The sequence below is a fragment of the Netta rufina genome, assembly GCF_964035555.1.
Source record: "Netta rufina genome assembly, chromosome: 3".
Taxonomy (NCBI): Eukaryota; Metazoa; Chordata; class Aves; order Anseriformes; family Anatidae; genus Netta; species Netta rufina.
The window spans coordinates 111,650,045-111,660,137 of NC_140125.1; positions in this window are offsets into that span (position 1 = coordinate 111,650,045).

A 10,093-nucleotide genomic window follows, 5' to 3' on the forward strand; every position below is an offset into this window, starting at 1 on the left:
CTTCGCTCACTGCTGCACGTGCAGGCAAAGCTTTGGCTTTCCAGGTGACAAAGCAGGCAGAGAACTGAAAATAGCTAGGCCAAAAGAATTATTTTTCATGATCAGAATTGAGACAGAAGCAGCTTTTATTTACTGGCTTCCTCTCTGGACAGCAGCAGGGCTCCTGGGCTGGCTCCACTCACTGTAGAAGCCAAAGCCACGGAGCTCATTTCCCAACCACTGTCCTCCTTAATTGCCATGGCCCTGTAAAAAGCCCGACTCCATGCACTTGCCTCTCCTCTCACCCAGCGCCCTTTGTGTGCTGCTCCTGCCTGCACCTGCAGCATCCGTGGCTCCTGGCCAGAGAGATGGGCTGGTGTCATGATGCTGAAGAACAAAGCCCGTGCCCAAAGTGCTGATATCTCCTTATTTATTTTTTAACCCCAGAAAAACTCCCTTAGGTACCTATGAGAGAAGCCTCAGCCAGATTAATATTTTTCTCAATCTTCTCACCTCCTTTTTTTTGCGGAGGTGTGAGGAAGGAGTCGAGCCTTCTCTTGGTCTCCCATGTGAATCCTTGCGGGGCACACTGAATTGTTCCAAAACGTTTACCAACACCAAGGCAAACACAACACGTTTGGCTGCGTTTGCTTGTTTGCTCAGGGAGGGCTCTGCCAGCCTCCTGCCGAAAGCAATCAGGCTTTTTTTTTTTTTTTTTCTGACAGGCTCACGTAACGGGCTCCTTGCTCCACGACTGGGAAGTCGGTCAGAACACGTGGAAAAACCTGGCTTTAAATTTTCAAGGCTTTAGATACGACACAAGGTGCAGTCCGTGCCGGGAGTTTGCTGCGTGGTTTCACCCGATCCATGGGGAAAGGCAGCTGCGTTTTCACCCGGTTTAGCCAGGACATCCTAACATACCCAAGCACTGTGTTTTGGGTATCAGTCTCCAAGGATTCCCATTTTCCTGGTGTTCAAAGCGAGTCTCTCATCTTCAGGCTGAGAATCCTAAAAAGGTTTTTGGTCCTTTGAATTTAAATCTCAGCTTTTAATGTCTAAAGGGCCTCTGCCAAAGGCTCCATTCTTGCAAACTCCCCCGAAGCCTCCTCATCCTGCGTACCACCAGCCAGCAACATTAAAATCAGCGTGGCAAACTTTTGCCTTAAACCGATTGCGACAGCTGCAGAACGTACCAATTCTGCTGGGCTGCAGCAAGAAGTAATCTTCTCGATGTCCCAAAGGTGAAAGCATTAATATTTGTATTTTAAACACAGGGAGATGAGTTAGCGTTGCACCTCTGCATAATTAACTCACCAATATTTCCCACCAAGGTGCTTACAGGGTAATTACCTCCAGTATTTCAGATCGGATGAAGCCTGGAAACGAAGCCACCTTGGGAAGGAAGGTCAGTGGCTTCTTCCATTTCAGAGGCACCGCCGCAGGAGCTGTAAGCAGTCCTCGTTTGGTGTGCCAAAACGTGACACATCGTCTTTGGGGCGAGAAAGAAGCCGGTGAAAATCCCTGCTAGTTTTGGCAAAGGGAGTTTTAATGTCGCGTGTTGAAGTCAAACCATGTTTTTGGCAGGTTGTTTCAGCTCTCGTGCAATACAGGGGGGTTGCTTGAATATAAGTAGGAGCAGAAATTGTGGCAATGTCTTACACAGCCTTTTGTTTTTGCAGCAATAACTTCATTTGGCTCTCTTTGCTTCACCGTGTATGCAGCATATTGCAAATCCAGTTTAGCAATCCAATAAAAAATGGACACTAATTCCCTGTAATAAGAGGAAAAATAAAGTAACTTGAGGACAACCACAAATATTTTACTAGAATCAGAGTCAATGACTGCAACTCCTTCATAGGTTTTATTCCTTGGATGCAGAAAACAAAAAAAAAAGCTTGGTTTGACCTTTCAGATTTTAGCGATCTGTAGCACTGGTGGATCCAGGTCTTTCTTGCCTTTGCTGGTTTTGTAATATCATAAATGGAAATTGCATTGATAGCTCCCTTTGCTATTTTGTAGAGCTAGCTTCGAAGGATCTAAGACTGGACACTTGTGGGGCTGAAGACCAGTTTGGAGGTCTGGGTAACCCAGCCTGTGCATGGAGACACTTTACAGCAGGCAGCCAGCAGAGATGTTGGGGAGAGCTTCAAGGAAGCTCGTGGAGATGGTTTGGATCCCACCGCTGTGGGTCTGTTCCCGCAGGGAACCTTCACCCCTCCAGTTTTACCTGTTGGTGAGAAGCAGCGACCAGGCAGATCAAGTTTTGGGGCCAGTTGCACCCCGAGCAGAAGCACAGAGCGATTTTCACTCCTTCAGAGCATCCACAAAGCGTTTTGAAGGAGGATTACCAGATGGGTGCCTACAGCACGCACTAAATACACAGACACATTTTTGCCCTAGCCTGCTGGTCTGCCTGCTTGACACCGAAATCTCAGTGGGATTTCTCCCTAAAATGCTTAATTCTGTTGCTTTCAGGCCATTCATCCTCATTCAGAGTTTGACAGGACAGGGCTGGAGATGGGCATTTGGAAACAAAGCGAATTTCCTGGCGGGCTCATTTGCAGGATAATGTCCCCTTCCTCCCCTGGAAGGGGTGGTGGCAGCCCTGCAACCCCCCCAGGGCACTGGAGGAGCCCTTTCTCCTGCTCCCAAGCTTTTGTGCAGTAGGTTGCAGCCTTCTGTATCCAAGCAGGCTTGAATATATTCATTTTTTTACTTTCCCTCATGATTTCTTTTGATTTCCTCTGACGTTCAGGAGGAAGTGACACTACCATTGCCACCACCTAGAGCGCCAAGGGGCTGGATGGGAGCGAGCTCAGTGCCTCCTGATGGCCCAGGACACCTCCCAAGCATTAACTCCAACGAGGTGCTGGCAAGACAAAGACGCACAAATACCAGTAACGAGGTGAAAAGGGAAGCAAACTGCAGTAATTGCCTGGCAGCCAGGAATTTCACAAAGGTGTGCCTAATGCCGGGGCTCCTTGCTACCAGCCTGCACGGCTCCCACGCCCCGCAGCATCTCCTCTTGGGTGGGCTCAGCAATTAACACTGCCCTGTTAAATTTGGAGCTCAGTGTGAACTGTTCAGGCTTGAAGAAGGGCTTTGGTGCCTGGAGGCTTCACTGCCCTTTTCAGATGGACCAGCAGGGTTTAATGAAAGGCCATTCCTCCTCTGAGCCTCCTTCATCTGGACTCTTCCTAGTCCTTCAGGGCAGCATCCAGCACAGCCTCCGTCCCGTAGAGGTTAGCCCATAGCAGGAGGGATGTAAATAATGTACTGACACCCTTCCCTTGTGGTCCTGAGCTCGGGCACTGTTCAGCTGTGGGACTTTGCAGTTTGTTTCGGGGTCATTTTGTCGGTACGGGCAGGCTGACCCGCAGCGACGGCTTGGCCACGTCACGCTGACGTGGCTGCAGGGTCACTGCAGAAGTTTCTCGTTTTGCTTCCTTTGATCTGTTGAAAAAGGATCAGGTTTCAGGGGAAAATCAGCCCGGACAAGCCACAGAAGGCCGGGATTACTGGCAGCAAGAAGCAGGGCGAGACAAGGTACAGGTCAAGCTGCAGCCAGCCAAGGCTTGGGCCCAGGACAGACAGGGACACACTGGTTGCTTCTTGTTGAAGATTGAATTGTTGAATATTGTCGAATCCGGTGGCTACACTCTCAAAAGCTAACAAAACAAAAAAAAGAAAGTGCTCACACTCCAAAATTTGCTGGGTTGGGGAATGAATCAAAGCCTGCGGGGCTAGGGGCTGCCCGGGACTCATGTCTCAGCATCCCTGCGGGGAGGCACCCGTGGATGCTGCCTGCTCTGCAAAATGAAGAGTGGGCTTCTCAACCCTAACAATGCCAACAAAGGAGAGCAAATTCAAGCAAAGGTTGCAAAAAGATTGCTTTTCTAGTGCAGAAGCATTTGTTGGGCAAGGCGACAAGGTATTAATTCGAGGCTTCGTGAAGTTATAATAATCCTGTCCTTCCAGCTAAGGTGTGCTGTTGTCTTTGTTGTGCAAACATAATCAGATTTTAAGCCGTTTTCTACCCAGAGTGAAGCCCTGGTGGATTTGTGACTGTCGGTAATGGGCATTTCTGGACCAGGGAAACGTTGCAGGTACGTTGTAGGTGGTAGTTGGTGGGTGATATTTGTCTGGACAAAAGGTAGCTCTGCAAAATCATATGCAAATAGCTATGCTAATGGGATCACTTCACCCATGACACCTGCAGGATGCAAATTTTCCAGAATTTGGGACTTTCATAACTGTTCTGCAGAATTTCCTGATGTCTCTCATAAAGCTCCTCAGCCTTTTTTTTTTTTTTTTTTATATTTTAAACAGCACAGATGAGACAACTCCCGTTGTGCCTGGAAATGGTACTATAAAAATAATGAATAGCCCTGAAGGAAAATAAAATAAAATAAACAAAACACAAAACACCAGTTCCCAAGAACCCATTAGATGCTTTCAGCAAAAATCCCCCAGTGCAGAAGGCGTCGCGGCAGCGCCCAGCCATGCTGCTGAGTTACTGGGGTGCCTGAGACTGGTTCCCAACCAGCCTGGTCCCTTGGCTAAGGGCTGCAGATCCTCGAAAGCAGCAGCCCTGCTTTTTCTAATGGATGCTTGGTTCACTGAGGGCTTGGCAGAGCCTTTTCCTTCCCCGTGAGTTATTCTATCCTGGGCTGTGTCTCTGTGGAGCACAGCACTGAGTGGCAACACCCAGCCCAAGGAAGAGGCAGGGTTGTTTTTTCTCTTTATCTTTGCTGGATGAAGTGCTTGCCACCAAGCAGAGGTTTGGTCTAACAGAAGCTGTCTGCCAATCCGGAAGAAATTCATGTTGGTGTTTTCACCTGAACTAATCTCTGTGTTAACCCAGCCTTAGACCAGGTGACCTCCTGAGATTCCTCCAACCTAAATTATGCTGATCTTGTAAGTCGAGGCTTAGCTGACACTCACAAAGGTCCTGGTGGCTGTCCTACCCACCACACTATGCGGGAGAGTTTGTCAGAAGTGACCTCTTTCCATCCTGATAAATTGACATGTTTTTAATTGTTTTCTCCCCAAACCTCTACTTCTGACACCAGAAAGCTGCTCTGGGCATCACCTTCTTGTGCTTAAAATCTGAGCTCCTGCCTATGGGCTGCTGATAGATGCCCATTTGTTAATGTGCCTTTACCCTGGTATAGAAAAACCATGTTTCTAAATTACTGAACACATATTTGCTGTCTGTACAAACTGAAGGGAGCTACCGGATCAAATCGGTTCTTAAATGGGAAGCATTAAAGTCCTACAAATGGACTGAATATCCTAAATGTCCACTGACGCTCACAAATTTCTTGTGTACCTCCCAGTCATTCCTGGCTGATTGTTCTCTCTTTTTTTTTTTTTTTTTTTTTTTTTTTAGAAAGCAGGTAGATGTTACTTGTCTTGGCAAGCCCCTGGGGTTTGGTCCTTTCCTAAATGTTCTTGGAGGAACTGCAACCTGGTGGATGTCCCAGTCTGTGATTTTGCCTTTCAGGGTGGAAAATTTTCAGCTGGACTTCTCCTAGGGAGATGTTTCAGTCCCTGATTTCCTCTTGAGCATCTCTGGAGGAGATCCATCATCCCTATGGTGCAGCAAAAGCACGAGCAGGCAAACTCTTGGACTATTAATCTTGACTATTCCCCTTGGCTTTGCGCCAAACCATCTCACCTTTGTTTATGGATGCTTTTGTCCCGGTGCACAATGCGGATCCAAATATAAGGTGCTCCTCCTGGCCAGGGAAGACAACTGGGAGGATTCGGGTGGCTGCGCCCCAGGGCACATGCAGGGAGGATGCAGCCCAGGGGCACGGGGCTGTGCTCGAAGCCAAGCCTGTGCCTTCTGCCAGCAAGAAGGCAAAATCAGACCGGGGAAGGTGAGAGGAGCTGAGTCACCGCTGCTTCTCACGCTCTGCCTGTTTCTGTGGCCAAACCAGCTGATTTTATTTTCCATCGCTGTCAGTCACGGAAAGCAGCTTTGTTCTTCTCTTCTAAATGAGGAGCTGGAAATGGCATTGAAAGCCTGCAAATGCCTATTCGTGATCAGGACTGATGGAGCTAGACTGTGCTGGTAAAATGTTTACTCCTACACCTCCAGGAGCTCAGCTTCACTTGGCAAGGTCGACAAATCACTCGTAGCAAACCGTGCTGCCATGCTGAGGTGTGTGCCCTGCTCAGGCTGCAGGCAGCAGTGTAAGGAAGGAATGCTTCTTAGGTGAGCAAATGATGGTGTGTGTAGGGAATTACTTGCTTCTCAAGCTTGTTCAGTGTCTTCATTTAGCCAGAATTATTCCTGCTTCCTCTCAAGATTTTCTCCCCGCTGGTTTTGGCACGTGCATGGGTCTTCAACGTCCCGATGCTCTGCTGTCCGTGAGCCTGTGCTGCCATCACTGCCCCGTGCTGTGTCCAGCAGATCAGACTGGATGAGACTCACAGCTCTGTGGCTCTGGGTTCCTCTCCCACATTGTTAAGCGAGCAGCTTCATTGCTTGCTTTGGAGAGCTGGTGGTGAGGTCTGAGCCAGTGGGAGCATGGGGACAGGACGTGGATTCCTGCTGCTCCATGACAGACTGAATGCCTTGCTTCACCTTGTAGCCAGCTCCTCTCCTTTCCCTTCACCAAGCTAAGCAGAGGACCCTCATTAATCTACCTTGGGTTTATTTTAACAACTAACAGAGGTAAAAAAAGCAACCTGTCCCAATCCACCAGTGTGGATGGGAGGACGGTCAGCAGAGAAATGCCACTGGCAGTTTGGCATGGCTTAATTTTTGTTAATAAGCTCTTTTCAGGCAGGAAAAGCGTGGCCTCCTGGTGCACTGCTGCATGGTGTCAGGAGCCCTCCGCTCTGCTCCTGGGCCTGCTGCCAATCCTCTCAGGCAAAATCCTCCCTCCTCCCAGAGCCCCTCACAATTCACAGAGTTTTCATCTGTTCAGCCACTACCTAACAAAAACTGAGACACCGGTTTTGGAGTGCTTTGAGCCCACTATAAAACAGTTGAACATGCTCACTGTTTCATTCAGTTTCCACAGTCCTCTTGAACCAGCAGATATATTAGAGTTAGAAGAGATCATCCTAACTTTGTCCTGGAGTCCTGAGTCTCCTTTTCCCCTCACTTGGAGCTGTAGCAGCACACTGACTTCTTTAAAGGCACTGCAGAAGCAGCCAGGCTCGCTGCTGCTGGGCGAGGAGCAGCTCTGTGTTCGGGCTCGGAAAACTTGCATGGAGATATTTATAGCGTGGCTCCTTCCTGGGAGGGAGGGAGACTTATTTCTGAATGCCAAAGAGCAGAAATAGGCCGGCTCTGAAGGTGAAAAGGTACGGACTTCTACTTGGGGAATGCTGCATGACCGGAGTTGTGTGAGGAGGGCCCTGGCTCTTCTGCCGTGGCATCTCCGGGACCTCTGGACCAGATCCTGCCCCCTGTGCTCAGTGCCCGGCCTCAGCAGGGAAGGTGAATCTGCCCACTCCTTCTGGATTTCCCCCCATTTTGTGCATTGAACCAGATCCGTGCCAGGCCCCGAGTGCCCCTCCGGAGGAAACCCGAGTCTCGGCATCAGGTGTTGACATCCGTCGGGGATCCCCAGGCTGCGGCACATTTCACCTGGAGATTGAATTACCTGCGGAGCACTCGCTGCCTTTCCATTAGCTGTGCTATTATTGACTCGGACCCAAGTAGCCCTTTAAGCAAGGGCTGCTAGCTATATTTGCAATTCTGGATTTTAATCATCATTGGCTTATAAATTCCTCCTTCAGAGGCTGAACCTGCTGGAAAGCTTTCCAAGGAGCTGACAGAAGTGTTTTATGGACGGGGCCCCTCTTTTCTCCTGGGGAATTACAACCCTATAAGTCTTCATTTTACCTGACATTCCAATTTGCAGCTTGGATGCCACAAGAAATGCCTCGGTTCTCAGTTTAGCGGGGGAACTTGTGATACAGCAAGTATAACAGAAAAATGAAGGTCTGTAAGGCTTTCCTTTGCTAATGCACAGAGCCAGCCAGGCAGGAAGAAAAGCCTCTCTTTGGCTAAGAAATTTAGATATATATTTAATGTCTAGCATGAAAGACGGCGGTGTCTGGCTGTCAATATCATGGGGAGCCTCAAACATAATATTTGCTGTTGTGGAGCCTCAGGACCAAGCCAGACCCCCCGCCACGGCAGGCTGGGCGCAGGAGGAAGGTGCCACCAGGCTGGCTGACCGAGCGGCCACGGCCACAGGGGTTGGAGAAGAGGTGATGTCCCTGCTCAGTGACCGTCCAGCACAGCTCAGCCTCGCCTGATTTCCTATCAGCTTCATTTTTGCCTGCTGAAATGACTCCCTGCAGCCTCAGCAAGGACCTGCTCTTGCTCTGCCATGCCCCGTTACACGCACCCTGCCACGGGGCAGTGCTGCTCCAACATCCAGTTCGTGCTGGGCCATCTGGGAACAATGCACCCCAAATACAGGTGGTCTGTTGGGCTAGATTGACCACAACATGGGCAAAAAGGAAAATGCAGCCTTATCTCTCCTCAGATGGGGTGTGATTTGCTGCCCTGTTTTACATTCTCTGCCTCTGGCTTGCATAAGCTGTTTGCTTATGGGGGTGGCCAGGGTGCAGCTGGAGAGACCAAAGCCTTGGTTTCATACCAGAGCACTTCTTGCTCTTCCATCCAGAGGACCTCCCTCAGACCCAAGGGGCTCGGCTGAGAAAGCTGCCATCACACAACCATGGCTGCAAAGAATTCAGGGGGCCTTCCTGGTCTGAGGGATCCACCTGAACTTCATTTCAATCTCCCTTCCTCCATGAAAATTTTCCATAGGGGATGACATTTAAACTAAAAAGGATATTTAATCTTGGGGAAGCGAGCTCCTATAAGCCAGATTTCCCCTCAAAGCCCAAGAACCATCTATCTCTTTTCTCCCTTTTCCTGCATAGCGAAGGCATCTTACATCGAGTAAGAAGGGACAGGATTTCCTTTGATCCACAAACCCCTCAGCTCTCCCGCAGTAGCCCTGGCTGCTGTAAGACAGCTGGAAGACAGGGACATCTCTCTGTGCTTCTGTATTATTTTCTTTCCAGCCACTGGCAACGTACAGCCCTGTAAGTGTTGACTCTTTCATCAAAGAGAGGGGTGCCCGGGAGGGGGGTGTGCTGTGAATGGAGATTCATCCTTCCCCTTTTGATCATGCAGCGGGGAGAACCTGATGCGTGGACACATCCCTGTTCCTCCATCGCTTGAATCCCTTATTTCAGACCCACAAAAGGTTTCTGAGGGACTCCCTGCTGTTGGCAGTGGGCCTCTGAGTGGTAAAGAAACCCACCACCCATCCGTGACCTTCATTTCTCCAGACCAGCCTTATGTTTTGCTGTGCAGAAGACACAGCAGGAACAGTCTTAGGAATTAAATGCCAAATGAGCCAAGAGTGAGCAGCCATAAAGACACATGTGCTGGGGCACCCTGTCCCTTGAGTTTTCCATGCTCATTACCTTCAGTCTGCTGTTCCCCCCAAAATACCAGCTGAAGCAATGAACCATTAAAACCAGGATAGCACTTCAGCCTTTTCTCTCCCCATCCGCAGGCTGATGGAGGAAGCTGTACCGTGAGGTGGGAACCCAGGGCTGAAGCTGGCACCAAGCGTTACCTCTTGGCCTCTGCTGCTCACTGCTCTCTTTGTTCCCCTTATCAAAGGCCAGTGGTGTACCAGGGGGGCTGGGTGAGGAGGCAGGGTGCCTTTTAAAGCTCTTTGACACAGCTGGTGATTTGCCTGCGTGTGCTCAGGTGCTAAGTGACCTTGCTCTGGCGTTTGAAGTTCGGTGAATGAATAACCATCCCTCACCTGGGCAGGGCTGCAGACTTCGTGCTGTGCTGGGAGCAATGATGAAACCCCATCAGGCTCCTCCAGCATGGAGGAGACATGAAGGCAGCCTCTCCCACTCCAACACCAACCCCAAAATGTGCCCTTTCCTGTGCTCTGGTTCCTGAGATCAGTTGCCTCTCACCCAGCACAGACCCCCAAAACCACACGAGCTCTCTGCAAACCCAGGACCTGCCAGTCTCGCATGCTGACAAAACACATCCCTTAGTGGCTCTGCACTCACTCCAAACAGTCTGAGTTCAAACAGGATT